Source organism: Capricornis sumatraensis, chromosome 1, assembly GCF_032405125.1.
Source record: "Capricornis sumatraensis isolate serow.1 chromosome 1, serow.2, whole genome shotgun sequence".
Lineage (NCBI taxonomy): Eukaryota > Metazoa > Chordata > Mammalia > Artiodactyla > Bovidae > Capricornis > Capricornis sumatraensis.
In genome coordinates, this window is record NC_091069.1 from 241,855,649 (window position 1) to 241,877,552 (window position 21,904).

Here is a 21,904-nt window from a genome sequence, read left to right on the forward strand (position 1 = left end):
GTATATCTCTACAATGAAATACTACTTAACTATACAAAAGAATGAAGTATTGATACATGAATGAACCTTGAAAACATCATGCTACATGAAAGAAGTCAGTCACAAAAGGACAAATAATCACATGATTCCATTTATATAAAATATTCAGAATAGGCAAATCTATAGAGACAGAGACGGAAAGCAGGTTAGTGGTTGCCAGAGATTAGGGGGATGGGGTAATGGGGAGTGACTGCTTAGTAAGTGCAGGATTTCTTTTGGGGATGATGAAAATGTCCTGGAACTTGATAGTGGTGATGGTCGCACAACATTGTGAATCTGCTTAATGTCAATAATGACAAGCTTTATGTTATGAGAATTTCACAAAATACAGCAGAGAAAAAAAAAAACAAACCAATCAACAGACCTGGAACAATCATCTCATTATTATTACTATTATTTTTACTGATAAGGTAGCTGAGGTCAGAAAAGGGAAATGGCTTGGTGAGGTCACCCAGCCTGTTAGAGCTACAGCCAAGTCTGGTGACCCCCAGCCGGCCATAGCAGGCTGCCTTTCTTCCTCAACTTGGTCCCCTACCCCCAACTCTTACAAAAATGCTAAGATTCAGGGACATGCAATGTCCTGAGCCACACATCACACCATAGTTTTTGCAGCCAGGCCCCCTGCTTCCCAGGCAGAGGTCCACCTTAGCCCCCATAGAGCTGGGCCAGCCTTTCTTCTGCTGTCACCAGTGCCTATTGCCTTCAAGTGTGGTGATGAAAGACAAACCCACTTCTAACTTCATACCTGAGTAAATCTTCCTAAGGAGCTCGCTAAGCTGCATTCTTCGGACAGGGTTGATAAGGGCTGGGTGCATCAGATTCCTTACGTTACAGGCATTGCTTAGCTTCCCAAACTCCAGCTGGGCAGAGAGTCTGGAGGAGCTGGTGATGCTCCCAGGGCTGGGTTGGGTTTATTCCAGCCATACGCATTTGTGTGGTTGGCTCTTATCTCTGGCTGTTGGACCATATGCATCTATCCCACAGCAGGTGCTTAATGAAGATTCATTGTAGGCTTCCCTGGTGGCTCAGTGGTAAGGAATCTGCCTGCCAACACAGGAGTCACTGGTTGATCCCTGGTCTAGGAAGATTCCACATGCTGCAGAGCAACGAAGCTCGTGCACCACAGCTACTGAGCCTGTGCTCAAGCCAAGGAGATGCAACTACTGAAGCCCGTGGGCCCTAGAGCCCATGTTCCATGAGAAGCCTGAGCACTGCAACTACAGAGTAACTTGCCACAACTAGAGAAAAGCCCAGCGGCAATGCAGACCCAGTGTAGCCCAAAATCAACCAATCAACAAGATTATTTAAAAAAATTCACTGGCACCAGTTGTCCCTGTCTTGTGGTCATCCTGGGACTGTCTTCATTCTAGTTAAGAGAGTTCAGGAAAAGGCCTCACTTTCCTTGCTGCCATTGAGAATAAAGGACTCGGGGTAAGTTGTACATGAAGTGAGAATCGTTTATCTGGTAGCCAGCCAATTGTCCTGACTCTTTGTGACCCCATGGATGCAAAATTCAAGTCCATGGAATTCTCCAGGCCTGCAATGCAGTCATGTCCAACTCTGTATGATTTCACGGACTGTAGCCTGCCAGGCTTTTCTGTCCATGGAATTCTCCAGGCAAGAATACTGGAGTGGGTAGCTGTTCCCTTCTCCAAGGAATCTTCCCAACCCAGGAATCGAACTCAGGTCTCCTGCATTGCAGGCAGATTCTGTACCAGCTGAGCCACCAGGGAAGCCCAGGTAGCCATCTGAGATGGAATTATTCCCCACTCTGGGAGGTGGGGGCAACAGAAGGGTATAACTCATTTGCATTTGCATTACTGGGAACTTTAGAGGTCAGGTATTTGGGAACAATCCCTTCAGCCTCTTACCTAGGGTTTCAAAAAATTGCTAAGGGTTTTGTTTTGTCTCCTCAGATCCTGACCATTCCTTACATCTCCTAGTTACAGTCTCCAGACAAATCATGGAGTTTTTTAAAAGTGCATAAACATACAAAAGGGCAATTGCAGGACCCAAGAAAATTGGCTCTTTGGCAATTTTCTAATCTCAGCTGAGAAGCCTGGCTGAGAAGGGAAACCTAGTTCTGCTCATTTGTGTTCAGTATCTACTTCAGCATGTGGATGGGGAGGGCGAATTCCCTCAGTCCTCACATGGTGACTCGCTTCGCTCAGCCTCTGAGGGTGATCTAACTCCTTGAACTTGAACTTGGAAATTGACTTCAGGCAGCAGGGATGGATGGAGACATTAAGGAAGACAGCAGGGTAGCAGTGGCCACAGTTTCTAAGTTGCCATTTGGGATAAAGCAGGAAAGGTGAGAGTTGCTATAGGGCAGACAGAGGTTTGGGGGTGAGTATTTACAATTCAACCTTGGTGGTTGTATGTGGTTTCCCTGCTGTGTGGACAGATGCCTTATGTCTGGATGCAGACTTTCATTTTACAGGACAGAGAGGTTTAGAAATGCTCTATTCCTATTTGGAGATTTCAGTGTATGACTCTTCAATGATCCAAGGTGTCCTGCAGAGGAGAAATCTGCCTTGGTGTTGTTCAGTCCAGTCTTTCCCAGTTATTTGACTTCAGAATTCTTCCTCCTTCTCCCATTACAGCACTCATTTATACTCCATGAAAGCCAGGTTTCCAAGAAATAATGGGAAATACCTCCTTATGTCCTATGGAGTTGGTTTTGGCCACTGATGCCCTACAGTGAGCAGCAATGGGGATATTCAGGCAGGACACAGGACAGGGGACCCTGTTATAATAATCCAGGAAGTAGCATCACATGTTGTACCTGTCAGGCTCCTTCCTACACTGAGATGTTTTGATTCTCTGCACACAGACCAGGAAACCACTATTTGCTGAGCACCATGCACTAGGAGCTTTTTGCATGTCATCTGTGTAATCTTCCCTCAAGTCTGTTGTTTCCATTCTATAAGGAGGAAATTGGGACTCCAAGAAGCTCTGTAAGGAGGTCACCCAGTTGAGTGTGTGGCAGAGTGAAGATCTGGGCTGAGGACGATGGGACCACACTGGTGCCCCCTCCTCAGACACCAATGGTGGGAAAGGAAACTGGGGCAGCCATAGTTCAGCAGTTCCTCCATCAGTTAAAGAGAACTGCCAAATGTCTTGGGCTGCTATGATAAAATACCATGGACTGGGGGGCTTAAACAGCAGGCATCTGGTTCTCACAGTTCTGGAGGCTGGCGAGTCCCACATCAGGGTTAGTGTCTGGGGAACACTGGTGGATGGCTGCCTCTTGCTGTCGCTCCGCTGTGTCTCGCCGCTTCACTCATAAGCTGCATTTTCATGTTGCTCGTTCCAGAGTGTCTGGTTCCCACGAGGAGCTGTTTGGCTGGTCATGTGACATTGGGTCTCTGGGCCTCAGTTTCCTCATCTGTAAAATATGATGATGCTCTCATTTTCTTTCTGAACTTTTCACATTTTTTCTTCCTCCCCTCCTCTCTTCTTTCCTTCTCCCTTAATTTTTCCTCCCTCAGTTTGTTTTTCCACGTTGTCATAAACCTCCATCTCTAGCATTAATTTTCCCCTGGCAGATCCTTGAGACTCCCCCGTCGGATCCTCCCTAAAGTGGCTTGAGAGGCACCGATGGTTTTTCAGTAACAGAGACCAGACAAGAAGGCGACTGCTGAGAAATTCCATGTCAGTCAGGCGCTCTGTGCTCTGCATCTAGAAGAGGGCAGTTTCCAAGGTGACTGAGCCTGGTGTGTGAGGATAAGGTGATAAGGTGAGGGCCTGGAGTTATGAGCTGCCAAACTCATAAACCATGCGGGCTTCCTCTGAGCTACTCGCCAAGCAATTTAACCACCGACTTGTTTCAAAGTGTTCCAAACTATTTAATGATCAGTGCATCTATAAATAGGGTCATAAAAACAATCTGGATAGATATTAATGTATGGGTTCAGTCCTGGAGTAACTAAACCTTGAGTTGTTTTGACCTCAGAGAGCCATCAAAGTCTGCTGCAAGGAACAATTCTGCAGTTGTTTTGTGGCAGATGTTTTGTTCCTGTTCAACGTGTCCTTGTGTGTATAATTAGTTAGCATGATAATAATGTGCTGCTTGGCACTCAAAATTTAAAACTACGTGCCTTCACACACATGTTCGCATTTGATCCTGGCAAGCCAGGCATTATTAAGAGGCTCAGGGGAGATAAGTGACTCACCTCAGGACATCCAGACTGTGGGGTGAATGGGGCTGGGGTTGGGGGGCGGTGGTAGCAGAGTCCAGGTTTCAGATAAGGACTATGTGGCTTCCAAATTTATTTTCCTATCTTATTCCATCAAATCCTATTTCCTGGTTTAAAAGACTGGATACAATCAGTGACTCTTCTGTCCTCAAAGGGGCCAGCATCCAAGTCTCTCCTTTGATTGCTTTACATTAAAAATAGGCTGGCCAGATTTAGTAAATAAAAATATAAAACACCTCATTAAATTAAAAATTCAGATTAAACAATGAATAATTTTTTTGGTGTAAGTGTGTCCCATGATACCTGGCAACTCTAACTTAAAGTACTTGCTATTGTCAGATAAGAGAATTCTTACCTGTTCCTCTTTTTGGAGGGCAGAATAGAACGTGATGATTGGAGCTCGCATAATTTATGATTAAGGGCTCTCCATAATCAGGACTTGCAACACCCTGATTGTGCCTATCTGATTAAAAAAACAAAAAATAAAAAAAATAAGGTACTTGCTATTAAATATTTTTTCTTTTAAAAAATAATATGAGTTACAGAAAATTTTGAAAAATCAGATAAACAAAAGAAAAGTGAAAGTGAAAGTCATTTAGTCGTGTCCGACTGTTTGTGACCCCGTGGACTGACTACACAGTCCATAGACTTCTCCAGGCCAGAATACTGGAGTGGGTTGTTTTTCCCTTCTCCAAGGTATCTTCCCAACCCAGGGACTGAACCCAGGTATCCTGCACTGCAGGCAGATTCCTTAACAGCTGAGACACAAGGAAAACCCATAAGCAAAAGAAATAAAATAGAAATTAGTCCTAATTTTACCATCATGTAATATTAATATTTAAATATTAGCTGTCAATACTTTGCTATATTTATTGAGACCTCTTTTCCATTATGCATATGTTTATATGCATAATTCCTTTTTTAAAAATAGAAAAGTGAGTTTACTGATTATATATTACTTAGTTCAGTTCAGTCTCTCAGTTGCTTTGCGATCCCATGGACTGTAGCATGCCAGGATTCCCTGTCAATCACCAATTCCTGGAGCTTGCTCAAGTCAGTGATGTCATCCAATGATCTTATCTTCTGTCGTCCCCTTCTCCTACTGCCTTCAATCTTTCCCAGCATCGGGGTCTTTTCTAGTGAGTCAGTTCTTTGCATCAAGTGGAAAAAGTATGGGAGTTTCAGCTTCAGCATCAGTCCTTCCGATGAATATTCAGGACAGATTTCCTTCAGGATTGACTGGTTTGATCTCCTTGCAGTCCAAGGGACTCTCAAGAGTCTTCTCCAACACCACAGTTCAAAACCATCGATTCTTCGGCACTCAGCTTTCTTTATAGTCCAGCTCTCACATCCATGCATGACTACTGGAAAACCACAGCTTTGACTATATGGACCTTTGTCGGCAAAGGAATGTCTCTGCTTTTTAATATGCTGTCTACGTTAGTCATAGCTTTTCTTCCAAGGAGCAAGCATCTTTTAATTTCGTGGCTGCAGTCACCATCTGCAGTGATTTTGGTGTCCAAAAAATTAAAGTCTGTCACTGTTTCCACTGTTTCCCCACCTGTTTGCCATGAAGTGTTGGGACCAGATGCCATGGTATTAGTTTTTTGAATGTTGAGTTTTAAGCCAACTGTTTCACTTTCCTCTTTAACTTTCATCAAGAGGCTCCTTAGTTCTTCACTTTCTGCCATAAAGGTGATGTCATCTGCGTATCTGAGGTTATTGATATTTCTCCTGGCAATCTTGATTCCAGCTTGTATTATTTAAGGTCTGTGTTTTTTTCACTCAATAATATATCTTGGATATCTTTCTATGCCTTGATAAATTCTGTAATATTCAAATGACTGCAAGGCCATTGATGGCATAACACACTGCCTTTAGTGAATCCCCTATAGGCGAACACTTAGGTTGTGTCTAATGTTTTATTACTACAGACTTATCATGAATAAACTTCACTGAGTCTTCTGAACATCCCTGGGGTAAATTTCTGACAGTAGAATTTTTCGGTCAAAGGATATGCAAACTTTAAAGGCTTTTTTATAGGTCGTCAAGTTGTGCTCCAGAAAAATTGTACCAGTTTATGTTCTTACAAATAGTGTCTGAAAGTGCCATTTCCTTGCATATTGTCAATACTGGGAATTATCAATAAAAACAAAAAGAAAAAATAACCTGTTTGATTCTGAGCTTATCCTGACTCCATAATCATATTCAACACTCTGCCCTCAAGTATGTAATCTTACTTCTTTCTACTGAGCCTTAAATTCTCAAAGAAGAGAGTAGATTAGATCAGGGATAGAAATCACTACTACTGTCCCATCACATGCTGAATTTCCATCCAAGTACTAACAGGCCCGATCCTGTTTAGCTTTTGAGATTAGAGGAGTGCACGTTCAGGGCGGTATGGGTGTAGACCACCTGCTGAATTTCCACAGTGTTCAGAATCTTATTCACTTCAGCCTTACAGGTTGCCATTACTAATGTAAAGAACTTGCTCATTAGGGCAAATTTCCCTTTATGTAGGAATTCAGTTAATAAATGGAGACAGAATGGTAGAATTATTACAGCACCAACTCCCGGAGTTTACTCAAATTCATGTCTATTGAGTCAGTGATGCCATCCAACCATCTCGTCCTCCGTCATCCCCTTTTCCTCCTGCCCTCAATCTTTCCCAGCATTAGGGTCTTTTCAAATGAGTCAGTCCTTCGCATCAGGTGGCCAAAGTATTGGAGTTTCAGCTTCAACATCAGTCCTTCCAAAGAACACCCAGGACTGATCTCCTTTAGGATGGACTGGTTGGATCTCCTTGCAGTCCAAGGGACTCTCAAGAGTCTTCTCCAACACTACAGTTCAAAAGCATCAATTCTTTGGTGCTCAGCTTTCTTTATAGTCCAACTCTCACATCTATATATGACTACTGGAAAAATCATAGCCTTGACTAGATGGACCTTTATTGACAAAGTAATATCTCTGCTTTTTAGTATGCTGTCTAGGTTGGTCATAACTTTCCTTCCAAGGAGTAAACATTTTAATTTCATGGCTGCAATTACCATCTGCAGTGATTTGGGGCCCCCCAAAATAAAGTCAGCCACTATTACCACTGTTTCCCTATCTATTTGCCATGAAGTGATGAGACCAGATTCCGTGATCTTAGTTTTCTGAGTGTTGATCTTTAAGCCAACTTTTTCACTCTCTTCTTTCACTTTCATCAAGAGGCCCTTTAGTTCTTCTTCACTTTCTGCCATAAGAGTGGTGTCATATGCATATCTGAGGTTATTGATATTTCTCCCAGCAATCTTGATTCCAGCTTGTGCTTCTTCCAGCCCAGCATTTCTCATGAGGTACTCTGCATATAAGTTAAATAAGCAGGGTGACAATATACAGCCTTGACATACTCCTTTTCCTATTTGGAACCAGTCTATTGTTCCATGACCAGTTCTAACTGTTGCTTCCTGACCTGCATACAGTTGTCTCAAGAGGCAGGTCAGGTGGTCTGGTATTCCCATCTCTTTCAGAATTTTCCACAGTTTATTGTGATACACACAGTCAAAGGCTTTGGCATAGTCAATAAAGAGGAAATAGATGTTTTTTTGGAACTCTCTTGCTTTTTCGATGATCCAGCAGATGTTAGCAATTTGATCTCTGGTTCTCCTGCCTTTTCTAAAACCAGCTTGAACATTTGGATGTTCACAGTTCATGTATTTCTGAAGCCTGGCTTGGAGAATTTTGAGCATTACTTTATTAGCATGTGAGATGAGTGCAATTGTGCAGTAGTTTGAGCATTCTTTGGCATTGCCTTTCTTTGGGATTGGAATGAAAATTGACCTTTTCCAGTCCTGTGGCCACTGCTGAGTTTTCCAAATTTGCTGTCATATTGAGTGCAGCACTTTCACAGCATCATCTTTCAGGATTTGAAATAGCTCAACTGGAATTCCAAAGCTACTAGCTTTTTTCGTAGTGATGCTTTCTAAGGCCCACTTGACTTCAGATTCCAGGATGTCTGGCCATAGGTGAGTGTGAGTGATCACACCATCATGATTATCTGGGTTGTGAAGATCTTTTTTGTATCAGTGTATCAGTGTCTGTTTATTTCAGGTGCAGAGGAAATGTTAAACTACTATGAACATGTAATCAGTGAAATTCAGACTAAGGGCAACTCTATAGGTCATATGGCTTCTTTTCTTTTAAAAAAAGAAAAAAGTGGGGAAAAAAAGGATGCAGGGGAAACAACGTAAAAGATACCTAAAAGACATTTCCACCAATCAGAATGTATGAAGCATACTTGAATCTTTAGTTTTTTAAAAAAAAACTATTGGAAAGAATCCACCATTCATGAGACGATTAGAAATGTAAACATGGAATGGATATTTGGTTAAAGTAAGTAATAACTACTAATTTTAAAACACATGATAATAGTATCATCTATGTTTTAAACAAGAGCCTTCATCTTTTAGAGCAGTGGTTCTCAGTTTTGAGATTTTGCTTCCCAGGATATTTGGCAATCTTGAGCCCTCATTTTTGGTTGTAATAACTGGAGGGAAGGTGTTACCAGGGTCTAGTAAGTAGAACCCAGGGATGTTGCTAAACATCCTATAATGCACCAGATAGCTGCTCACAGCAGAGTCATTTGGCTCACAATGGTAATGATAATGAGATTGAGAGGCTCTGTTTTAGAGATACATATTGAAATATTTGGGCAGTGGTGAAGAATCCACCTGCCAAGTAGGAGAAACAAGTTCAATCCCTGGGTTTAGAAGATTCCCTGGAGAAGGGAATGGCTACCCACTCCAGTATTCTTGCCTAGGAAATCCCATGGACGCAGGAATCTGGAGGGCTATAGTGTGTGGGTTCACCAAAGAGTTGGACACAACTTAATGACTAAACAACAACAAACTGAAGTATTTATGGGTAAAATGATATTATGGGTGGGATTTGCTTTAAAATAATACAATACCCCTCCCCTCCCCCACTTTAGCAGCAGTTTTGTTTTCGGCCCTGTTTCAGTTATCGGTGGTCAACTCTGGTTCGAAAGGATTAAATGGAAAAATTTAGAAATAAACAATTCAGAAATTTTAAGTTGCAGACCATTCTTTTTTTAAAAATTATCTAATTATTTATCATTTCTTTTCGGCTGTGCTGGGTCTTTGTTGCTGCGAGGGCTTTTCTCCAGTTGCGGTAAGCAGAGGCTACTCTCTAGTAGTGGTGTGCGGGCTTCTCATTGTAGTGGCTCCGTTTGGTTTAGAGCGCAGGCTTTAGCGTATGAGGGCTCCGGTAGCTGCAGCATGTGGGCTCGGTAGTTGTGTCTCCTGGGCTCGGGGCACAGTCTCAGTAGTTGTGGTGTCCAGACTTGATTGCTCCTTGGCATGTGAGATCTTCCTATATTAGGGGTTGAACCCCTGTCTCCCACACTGGCAGGTGGATTCTTTACCACTGAGCCACCAGGGAAGCCCCTTGTACACTATCGAAGGTAGTATGATGAAATCTCACGGGATCTCACTCCATCCTGTCTGGGACATAATCATCCCTTTGTCCAGCATATCTGCCCATTAGTCATCTAGTAGCCACCTAGGTTATCATGTTGACTGTCATGGTAACCCAGTTCTCATGTTCAAGTAACCCTCATTTTACAGAGACCACATTCACATAACTTTCATTCCAGTATATTGTTAAAATTGTTCTATTTTATTGTTGGTTACTGTTGTTAATGTCTTATTGTGCACAATTTATAATTGTAATTTAGGCAAACATGTATAGGAAAAACATCATACATCTAGGGTTCAGTACTATTTCATACATCCACTGGGCGTCTTGCAATCCCCACAGACAAGGGAGGATAACTGTATGTGACAGAGGAAATGGATGGAGGTCTGCAGGCATGGACTTGTTGATGGTTGTTGTTTGGGGCTGGGTAAATGTTATGGGACTTCATTATATTCTATCTCCTTTAGGTAAGTTGGGGCTCCCCTGGTGGCTCAGATGGTAAAGCATCTGCCTGCAATGTGGGAGACACGAGTTCGATCCCTGGGTCAGGAAGATCCCCTGGAGAAGGAAATGGCAACCCACTCTAGTACTCTTGCCTGGAAAATTCCATGAACTGAGGAGCCTGGTAGGCTAAAGTCCATGGGATCGCAAGAGTCAGACACAACTGAGCGACTTCTCTTTCTTTTAGGCAAGTTTGAAATTCTCTAAAATAAAAATTTAGGGAATTCCCTGGCAGTCCTGTGGTTAGGACTCTGTGTTTCTTCTGCAGGGGACCTGGGTTCAATCCCTGATTGGGGAACTAAGATCCTGTAAGCCATGTGGTGAAGCATCCCCCCCCAATCCCCCAAAATCTTCCAATGAGGTGGATTGCCATTTCTTCCAGATTCCTTCTCTAAGAACCATCTTTTTCTTTCTCTAGTAACTTTGAATTTTTTCTAATCTCATCCATAGGAAACTGTGAAATAGCTTAATTTGTGTGTCCTCCTATCTCTGCCTTCCCTACCACCAGAGGGGAGGCATGTAGGTCAAACTTCCCCACCCTGTTTCTGTGACCAATTTTTATTTTTTCCTGCAAAGCAAGGACACACATGAATTTTGTTTACTGCCTGGAGTTTTTTAAAAAAATTTGTCTGTGCTACGAGGCATGTAGTATATTAGTACCCCCAACCCAGAGATTGAACCTGGGTCTCCTGCATTGCAGACAGATTTTTTTACTGTCTGAGTCACCAAGGAAGCCCAGAAAATTGAAGAGGAGAGGTTATTTACCAATTAACCATTAGGTTAAAATTACACTGAAATTCAAGTCTTTACTTCCATACCAAAGACTGCACTTAATATTAAGGGGAGAAAAAATGCAATTTTGGTAATGCCAGATGAAATGGAATCCTCGGTCTTATAAAAGCTCCACGGGAGACTTCTCTGGTGGTTCAGTGGCTGGGCATCTGCATTTTCGATACAGGGTATGGGGTTCTAAAATAATTGTATAGAATTTATATTACTTTTCCCTTACATGTCTGGTAGAATTTATCTGTAAAGCCATATGAACTTGGAGTTTTCTTTGTGGAGATGTTTTAAACTATAAATTCAGTTTCATTAATAGACATGGTATTCAGGTTATCTATTGGTTCTTTCATAATCTTTGGTAGTTTGTATCTATCAAGGAATTCTTCCATATCATCTAAGTTGTCAAATTTATTGGCATAGAAGTTTTCCATAAGCATCTCTTATCATCTTTTTAATCTTTGTAGACTCTTTAGTGATGTCATCTCTCATTTCTTAAATTGGTAATTTGTGTCTGAAATAAAGTTTTGTGTTTTTTTTTTTTTGGGGGGGGGCTGTATCTTATAGCACGTGGAATCTTAGTTCCCTGGCCAGGGATCAAACCTGTGGCCCCTGCATTGGAAGCATGGAGTCCTAACTACTGGACTTCAAGGAAAGTCCCTGAATTAAAGTCTTTTAGAGGACAAAAATTCAACAAGGAAGACAGAATTTCTTTGCTCATATGAGAAAATCTACTTATGCTTGAAGTATTTGCTTTTACACATTTTATAGAATTATTCCTTATGCTGAAATAATGCAGCAGGAGGCTTATGGGAAGCAGAAGGGAGACAGTCAGATGAAAATCTGATTTGTAACCAGGCTCTGTCTTTATGAAAGGAGGAAGCAAGAGTGATAGGTCACCTTGAAGTTTTTTGCATACTGAGTTGCTTCAAAGAAGCACATAGTTTTTGTCAGGGTCATTGACTCCTACATTCTGGATCCTTTCCAAACCACTCTATTATTTTGGGAACATGTGATCTTAAATAATGCATCTGTGCCTGTTTATTCTCAAACACTGGAGATTCTGGCAACATTGAACAGCTCAGATAATATTCTAGGTCTGCTTTTCCAGGAAGAGTTGGGGGACATTTGAAACTGTGGGAAAACCATAGGTTTTAGAGTAAGACAACTGTGACTTCAAAGTATAGCTGTGCTGCTCACTAGCTATGGACTCGGTACAATTGTGGAACTTCTCTCTGAACTCTACTTTCCTCACGTACAAATTGGGGACAACAAGACCTACTTCATAGTGCTCTTGGGGTGTTTAAATGTGATAATACATGCGTCTAGCACATATTATCAACTCTGAGTGGATCTCAGGCTGTGGTCCCTGGACCAGCAGCAACAATAGCACTTAGAAGCTTGTTAGAGATGTAAATTCTTGAACTCAACTCCAGACCTACAGAATCAGAAATTCTGGGGGTGAGGCCCAGTAATCTATGTTTTCATGTCTCCTTGGGGATCATAAGGACCTGCCACGTTGGAGCACATGGATCAGCACATTCTTTGGCAGATGGTAGAAGCTCAAGATATACTAGTTTTCTCCCATTATTTATGCTTTCTTGAAAACTATTCTTTCGGTTTATTATTGGCTCTCATACTAATTAAACTTATCAAGAGTTAAGAGAGTCTTTCTCTGTCTCATCTTTTTTTCCTTTTTCCAAAGTTCCTGGTGCATGTCAGCATTCAGTAGAACTCAAAAAGTTAACTGTATTTCCACGTGTCACAAAGGACAGAACTGCCCTTGGCTTTCTGGAGCTATACTTATTTATTTGATTTATGTAGCACCTTGGCTCAATCGTGTCTCTGAAAGATGAGGTGTTCTATGTGTGCCTGGAGTGAATACCAATCTGTGTATGATACCAGGGATGTCAGAGTATAATGTCTTACTTTTGGTGTTGGCCAATAAACATAAAGGCATGAGCAACGTCATAAGTCATTTGGTCCTGATTAAAGAAGAGATGTCATAAAACCTCACAAAACCCAAGTGGAGTGAGAGAGAGAGAGAGGAGGGCAGGCCAATAAATAAATGAAAACCCTAAGATGCACAGAAAATTCTTCTGTTTAAAAAAGGCAACTTTATTTGGTTTAAGAAAAACCTTTAGCTGAGAGACCAGTCACAGCTACCCTATAGGATGGTTGTGAGAAATGAATGTGATAATCCCTGTATTTGAGCATGGTACACTTTATTAAGCACTCAATATATTACTAAATTATTACTAGTAATAGTGGTAGGTGGTAAGTGAATGTTTATTGGATAAATGGCTCATTAAACGAGTGCTTGGTTGAATGAAATAATGAACAATCAAATTGTTTGATCACAGATAATTTTTCTTAGTGCAAAAGCAAGCTTCAGGGAAAATTGTTCATTTTGTAGTGAGTCCCATAGCAGCTACTGGATAAGTATAGTTGAAATTCAAAAAAGGAAATAAAAGTTTTATTTATAATAGTCCCAAACTAGAAACCACCCAAATGTCCATCAATGACATTGAATGAATAAAGAAATTGTGGTTCGTCCATAAACTGGATACTCTTTAGAAACAGTAAGAGAAAAGCTAAGGTGTCACACAACTTAGATGAATCTCAGAAACCTTATATTGAGCAAAGAAAGCCAGACACAAAAGGGTGCATGCTGTATGATTTCATTTCTGTCACATTCTAGAAGTGGCAAACCTAATGTACAGTCAGGAAGCTCATCAGTGGTTGCCTGAAGTTGGGAATGCAGGTTGGGATTGACCACAAAGGGACCAGCAGGAACCTGAGAGGGTGATGGCGAAATTCTGTATCTTGATTGCAAGAGGGTGTACCTTTGTCAAAACTCATTAAACTGTATATTTCATTTATTTTTAGAAATTTTATATATTTATTTGGCTCTGCTGGGTCTTTGTTGTTGCGCTTGGGCTTTCTCTAGTTGCGGCAGGCGGGGGCTACTCTCTAGCTCTGGTACATGGGCTCCTTATTGCAGCGGTTTCTCTTGTGGAGCATGGGCTTTAGGCACATGGACTCAGTATTTGTAGCTCTCAGGTTCTAGAGTTCAGGCTCAGTAGCTGTGGTGCACAGGGTTAGTTGCTCCAAGACATGTGGGATCTTCCTGGATCAGGGATCAAACCCATGCCCCTTGCATTGGCAAGGCAGATTCCTATCCACTGTACCACCGGGGAAGTCCAAACTGTACATTTTAAATGGATGGATTTTATTTCAACAAAATTGATTTTAAAAAATCAGAAAGAAAAACACAAACAACCCCAAAAGTCTCTCCTACCAAGGCTTAGAATCCACTGTGGTGCCATTGTAGATTCTGAATCCAGAGTGAGATGGAGTGAAGGCTACAGTGTGTCCTGCTCTGGCTGGAGAGGTCAAGGCCCATATGCCCAGGTGCCATCTACCAGGGCTGATCACTCTGGGGAGACCAAGGAAATGGTGTGGGACAGTGTGCCCTAAAATGAAGTAACTGCAGCAAGTAGAACAGATATTTCAAGCTTGTTTTTCAGGCCTTCTTTAGTCTTGTTCTTAAACTAAATGTTAACCTCTAATTCATCCTGACCTGGCATATGTCCAAATGCATTTAAATATGATGTTCCAAGCCCTACAGGAATCTTTCAGGGGGCCTGGAAGAATCTTAACAAGATGTCTGACCTTGAAAGGCTATCTTACAAATCATTTTCCAAACTGCTATAATCACAGACATTCTGTGTGGCCTCCGGCCCTACTGCAGTGTGTGTTTGATCACCATAGAAGAGTTCAGACCAGTCTGGGAGAACAGGCACGAGGGAGGGCTGCGTCTATCCACCCAACTACCATTCATCTCTCCACCCATCTAAACAAAGAATCCAAACATGGTCATTTAGCTTACTTGAAACATAGAGAAAAAAAATACAAAATAAAAATTGCCATCCATCAGTGAAAACCACTGACTAACATTTTGGTCTACACTTTTTTCAGGGATACATAAAAACACATAAACAAATTTATTTAAAATTTAAAAAATAGGATCTTACTGTAAGAATTGTTTTGTAATCAATTTTTGCCATCATGTAATTTATTGGGAGCATTTCCTGTTGAAATAATCTCAATCAATATACTATTAGTCAGTTACTGCTAGGTAACGAGTAACCTCGAATGCTTAGTACACACACAGTTAGCATTGGTTTTCATTTAAATATTTCCTGGCCAGTTGGGGTGACTCTGGTCCATATGTCTCCATCCTGTCACTAGGATCAGTCGATTAGCTACAGCATGTTCTCATAATGATGAGAGAAACACAAGGGGACACACCCCACTGGCACACTTCAAATCTCTACTAATTTCACATCTGCTAACATTCCATTGGCCAGAACAAGTCACATGGGCCAGCTTGAAGCGAAAGGGCAAAGAAACAAACTCCACCACCTGTAGAGGAATTGCAGTCACGTGGCAAAGGCCCTGTATACAAGGAGGGAGATGAAATTGGAGCCAAGATCGCAGTCTACCAGAGACCTCATTTTCAATGCCAGACTCGGTGAATGTTCACAAATTTATTTATTTATCACTTGTAGTGCTATGTTCCAGCTATAATTCTAAGTACTTTATAAATATTTAATTCTCAAAACAGACCTGTTTACAGATGAGGAAACTGAGGTACAGAGAAGTTAAACAGCTTGCCCACAGTCATATAGCTAGTAAGTGGGGGAGCAAGAAAGTTTACATCCAGAGTCTGTGCACATGAGTATCATGCTTGGCTATGTCTCTTATGATTTGTCTGTTAACCTCCTGCTCCCACTAGACTGTGGACAGGAACTCAGCAAACAGAGTAGTACTTGGCCCTGCAAGCCTCAGTATATATTTGTTGGATCAGTTTCATCATTATCCTATCATTAGATATTTCACTTGGTTCTAACGTGTTTAGCTATCAGTATTCTATAATATTATGGGGTGAAATGTGTCCCCCACAAGATTCATTTGTTGAAGCTCTACCCCAATACCTCAGCATGTGACTATTTGGAGATGGGTCTTTAGAGATTTGATTAAGTTAAATGATGCTTTTGAACTGTGGTGTTGGAGAAGACTCGTGAGAGTCCTTTGGACTGCAAGGAGATCCAAGTAGTCAATCCTGAAGGAAATTAGTCCTGAATATTCACTGGAAGGACTGAAGCTGAAGCTGAAACTCCAATAATTTGGCCACCTGATATGAAGAATCAATTAATTGGAAAAGACCCTGATGCTAGGATTGAAGGCAGGAGGAGAAGGGACGACAGAGGATGGTTGGATGTCATCGCCGACTCAATGTACATGAGTTTGAGTAAACTCCAGGAGTTAGTGATGGACAGGGAGGCCTGGTGTGCTGCAGTCCATGGGGTCTCAAAGAGTTGGACACAACTGAGCAACTGAACTGACTGATGCTGTTAGACAGGGCCCAATCCAATCTGACTGGTGTCTGTAAAAGAACGGGAAGTCTGGATGCACAATGGGTTACTGGGAAGCTTGTGCACAGAGAGGAAATACCACATGAGCTACAGTGAGAAGGTGGCCATTCGCAAGCCAAGAAAGGTCTCAGAAGAAAACAAATCTGCCAACAGTTTGATCTTGGAATTTTAGCCTCCAGAACAATAAACTGTGACACAATAAAGGGCTTCCCTGGTGGCTCAGAGGTTAAAGCGTCTGCCACCAATGTGGGAGACCCGGGTTCGATCCCTGGGTCTGGAAGATTCCCTGGAGAAAGAAATGGCAACCCACTCCAGTATTCTTGCCTGGAGAATCCCATGGACTGAAGAGCCTGGTGGGCTGCAGTCCACGGGGTCACAAAGAGTCAGACACGACTGAGTGACTTTACTTACTTAATTAAGCAGTTCAATCTGTGGGCCTTTGTTATGGCAGCCCTAGCAAATTAACATCAAGTTGTTATAAGTATCCTAGGTGTGTCTGCTGCTAAGTCGCTTCAGTCGTGTCTGACTCTGTGCAGCCCACCAGGCTCCCCCATCCCTGGGATTCTCCAGGCAAGAACACTGGAGTGGGTTGCCATCTCCTTCCCCAATGCATGAAAGTGAAAAGTGAAAGTGAAGTCACTCAGTCGTGTCCGACTCTTTGCGACCCCATGGACTGGAGCCTTCCAGGTTCCTCCGTCCATGGGATTCTCCAGGCAAGAGTACTGGAGTGGGGTGCCATTGCCTTCTCCGAGGTGTGTCTAAATTTATCTAAATCTGTGTGTATATCCATAACTACTTGAGAGATCATTTTAAAATCCCATTTAGCCATATTTTGGGGGGAAGGGTAGTGTTCTTAATCCCCTGGAAATTGTATATCTGTTTTCTCCATAAAACTAAGCTATTTTATGACCAAGACTGTAAACTCTTGGTCTGTATGCCCAATAACTCTGGAATATGTAAGACATATCATGGACACTCAGTTAACATCTGTTATGGGAATCAATGGTCACAGTTCCTTTTTTTCCATCTTGCCTCAGCAAAGAATTTACCAGGAGCTTCTGATCAGAATGAATGGTGAGAGGTGGGGGAAGGAAATTCAGGGCTTGGACTCATCAGAAGGAGGAAGTGCAGGATGGGAGAGCAAGACAGAGAGAAAAGGCAGAGAGGAGACATCATCAGCAACAAAGGTGAGTTACTGTTAGAAAGATGAAATCTTTCTTTCCTCATCAAATGAGATGATGAATAGGAAGGGCAAACAGCAGAACTTCCGGGGGACCATCTGCCTTTGCTCAGGAATGCAGTAAGGGGGTGGGAAGTCAGCCAAAACAGGGGACTAGGGCTCCTTCTGATGAGAGCACTTCATTTCCTTCTGTAGGTTCTCTTTAACAAGGAATGAAAATAATAGGGCAAGAATTATGGGTAGTCTTTAGAAAATTAACATCCTTGGGTCAGGATTTGCAGAAAGTTAAGATTTAGAGTTTTTGTGGCCCAAACACCCACTACTTCTCTTCCCTCCCATACCTGCTAAATCATTCATTCAACAAACATTTACTGAGTGTCCACTGTACTTGACACTGTGTGGGGTGCTGGAACACAGAGGGGCCAGGACAAAATGCACCTTTTCTTGTAGTGCTTGTGTCTAATTCTCATAAGCAGCTGAAAAAAACCTGAAATGTCCAGTATTGAATGAGAGTCATTGAATAATAGTCAAGTGATTTCCCACTCAAATTCATTGTCTCACTGTTTCATTCACTAATATCTATGGCTTCCCTGGTGGCTCAGTGGTAAAGAATCTGCCTGTCTATGCAGGAGATGGAGAAGGCAATGGCCACCCACTCCAGTACTCTTGCCTGGAAAATCCCAAGGACGGAGGAGCCTGGTGGGCTTCAGTCCATGGGGTTGCTAGGAATCGGACACGATCGAGTAACTTCAATTTCACTTTTCACTTTCATGCATTGGAGAAGGAAATGGCAACCCACTCCACTGTTCTTGCCTGGAGAATCCCAGGGATGGGGGAGCCTGGTGGGCTGCCGTCTCTGGGGTTGCACAGAGTTGGACATGACTGAAGTGACTTAGCAGTGCCAGCAGCAGCATGTAGGAGACATACGGGTTCCACCTCTGATCCAGGAAGACCACACATGCCTTGGAGCAACTAAGTCTGTACAACTGTTGAGCCTGTGCCTAGAGCCCAGGCACTGCAACTACAGAAGCCCATGTGCCCTCAGCCAGGGTTCTGCAATGAGAGGAGCCACCACAGTGAGAAGCCCGCACACAGCAACCAGAGAGTAGGCCCCACTCGCCACAGCTAGAGAAGAGCCCGGGAAGCCACAAAGACCCAGCACAACCAAATAAAATAGATACGTTTAAAAATTTTGTTAAAATATTAGGGATTTCTCTGGGGGCCCAGTGGCTAGGAATCTGCCTGCCAGTGCAGGGGACATGGGTTGATCCCTGGCCTAAGAAGATCCCACATGCCCTGGAGCAGCTAAGCCTGTAGGCCATAACTACTGAAGCATAACGACACATGCTCTAGCGCCTGTGCTTGACAGCGAGAGAAGCCCCACTCCCAGCAAACAGAGAGAGCCAATGCACAGCTACAAAGACCCAACACAGCCAAATATAAAATTAAAAAATCTATACAGCATCTACTATATAGTTGCTCTAAGCATAAGAGAAGTGGCTTAAAGTGGACACCGTCACTGCCATGTGAGGGTTCCAGTCTAGTTGGTGAGAAACCAGATGATGCTCATGGGTGCAAGGACAGTGATAGGAGTGTGACAGTAGTACAAAGGCAGTGGAGGTATACAGAGGGCCTGCACTGTAGTAGTGCACAGGAAGACTGTGGTGACATACAGGGGCATGTGGTAGTACACAGGGGCACTGTGGGAGTGTGCAAGAGGACTAGGGTAGTAGGGGGGCTGTGGTAGTGTACAGGGGGACTGTGGTAGTATACAGGAGACTGCGTAGTATACAGCAGGACTGTGGTAATATACAGGGGGACTGTGGGAGTGTACAGGAGGACTGTGGCAGTGTACAGAAGGACTGTGGTAGTGTACAGCGGGACTGTGGTAGTATACAGAAGGACTGTGGTAGTGCATAGGAGGACTGTGGTAGTATACAGCAGGACTGTGGTAATATACAGGGGGAATGTGGTAGTGTACAGGAGGACTGTGGCAGTGTACAGAAGGACTGTGGTAGTGCAAAGGAGGACTGTGGTAGTGTACAGTGGGACTGTGGTAGTGTACAGCGGGACTGTGGCAGTGTACAGAAGGACTGTGGTAGTGCATAGGAGGACTGTGGTAGTATACAGCGGGACTGTGGTAGTGTACAGTGGGACTGTGGTAGTATACAGCGGGACTGTGGTAGTGTACAGGGGGACTGTGGTAGTATATAGGGGGACTATGGTAGTATATAGGAGACTGCGTAGTGTACAGCAGGACTGTGGTAGTATATAGGGGGAATGTGGTAGTGTACGGGGGACTGTGGTAGTGTACAGCAGGACTGTGGTAGTATATAGGGGGACTATGGTAGTATATAGGAGACTGCATAGTATACAGCAGGACTGTGGTAGTATATAGGGGGAATGTGGTAGTGTACGGGGGACTGTGGTAGTGTACAGGGGGACTGGGGTAGTATACAGTGGAACAGTGGTAGTATACAGCGGGACTGTGGTAGTGTACAGCAGGACTGTGGTAGTATATAGGGGGACTATGGTAGTATATAGGAGACTGCATAGTATACAGCAGGACTGTGGTAGTATATAGGGGGAATGTGGTAGTGTACGGGGGACTGTGGTAGTGTACAGGGGGACTGGGGTAGTATACAGTGGAACAGTGGTAGTATACAGCGGGACTGTGGTAGTGTACAGGGGGACTGTGGTAGTATATAGGGGGACTATGGTAGTATATAGGAGACTGCGTAGTGTACAGCAGGACTGTGGTAGTATATAGGGGGAATGTGGTAGTGTACGGGGGACTGTGGTAGTGTACAGCAGGACTGTGGTAGTATATAGGGGGACTATGGTAGTATATAGGAGACTGCATAGTATACAGCAGGACTGTGGTAGTATATAGGGGGAATGTGGTAGTGTATGGGGGACTGTGGTAGTGTACAGGGGGACTGGGGTAGTATACAGTGGAACAGTGGTAGTATACAGCGGGACTGTGGTAGTGTACAGCAGGACTGTGGTAGTATATAGGGGGACTATGGTAGTATATAGGAGACTGCATAGTATACAGCAGGACTGTGGTAGTATATAGGGGGAATGTGGTAGTGTACGGGGGACTGTGGTAGTGTACAGGGGGACTGGGGTAGTATACAGTGGAACAGTGGTAGTATACAGCGGGACTGTGGTAGTGTACAGGGGGACTGTGGTAGTATATAGGGGGACTATGGTAGTATATAGGAGACTGCGTAGTGTACAGCAGGACTGTGGTAGTATATAGGGGGAATGTGGTAGTGTACGGGGGACTGTGGTAGTGTACAGCAGGACTGTGGTAGTATATAGGGGGACTATGGTAGTATATAGGAGACTGCATAGTATACAGCAGGACTGTGGTAGTATATAGGGGGAATGTGGTAGTGTACGGGGGACTGTGGTAGTGTACAGGGGGACTGGGGTAGTATACAGTGGAACAGTGGTAGTATACAGCGGGACTGTGGTAGTGTACAGCAGGACTGTGGTAGTATATAGGGGGACTATGGTAGTATATAGGAGACTGCATAGTATACAGCAGGACTGTGGTAGTATATAGGGGGAATGTGGTAGTGTACGGGGGACTGTGGTAGTGTACAGGGGGACTGGGGTAGTATACAGTGGAACAGTGGTAGTATACAGCGGGACTGTGGTAGTGTACAGGGGGACTGTGGTAGTATATAGGGGGACTATGGTAGTATATAGGAGACTGCGTAGTATACAGCAGGACTGTGGTAGTATATAGGGGGAATGTGGTAGTGTACGGGGGACTGTGGTAGTGTACAGAAGGACTGGGGTAGTGTACAGCGGGACTGTGGTAGTATACAGAAGGACTGTGGTAGTGCATAGGAGGACTGTGGTACTATACAGCGGGACTGTGGTAGTGTACAGGGGGACTGTGGTAGTGTACAGGGGGACTGTGGTAGTATACAGCGGAACAGTGGTAGTATACAGCGGGACTGTGGTAGTATATAGGGGGACTATGGTAGTATATAGCAGACTGCGTAGTATACAGCAGGACTGTGGTAGTATACAGGGGGAATGTGGTAGTGTACAGGAGGACTGTGGTGGTATAAGGCAGACTGTGGTAGTATACAGAAGGACTGTGGTAGTGCACAGGAGGACTGTGGTAGTATATAGCAGGACTGTGGTAGTATACAGAAGGACTGTGGTAGTGCACAGGAGGACTGTGGTAGTGTACAGGGGGACTGTGGTAGTGTACAGGAAGACTGTGGTAGTATAAGGTAGACTGTGGTAGTATACAGCGGGAC

The 21,904-nt window shown here is 43.3% G+C and overlaps 1 non-coding gene across 1 annotated transcript; it reads left to right on the plus strand.

The window, feature by feature from the left end:
- The first annotated feature begins 4,570 nt into the window (after window positions 1-4,570).
- Window positions 4,571-4,706, plus strand: LOC138093773 (U8 small nucleolar RNA). Its single transcript, XR_011146149.1, has one exon. It is a non-coding gene; the product is annotated as a U8 small nucleolar RNA (small nucleolar RNA).
- The last annotated feature ends 17,198 nt before the right edge of the window (window positions 4,707-21,904 follow it).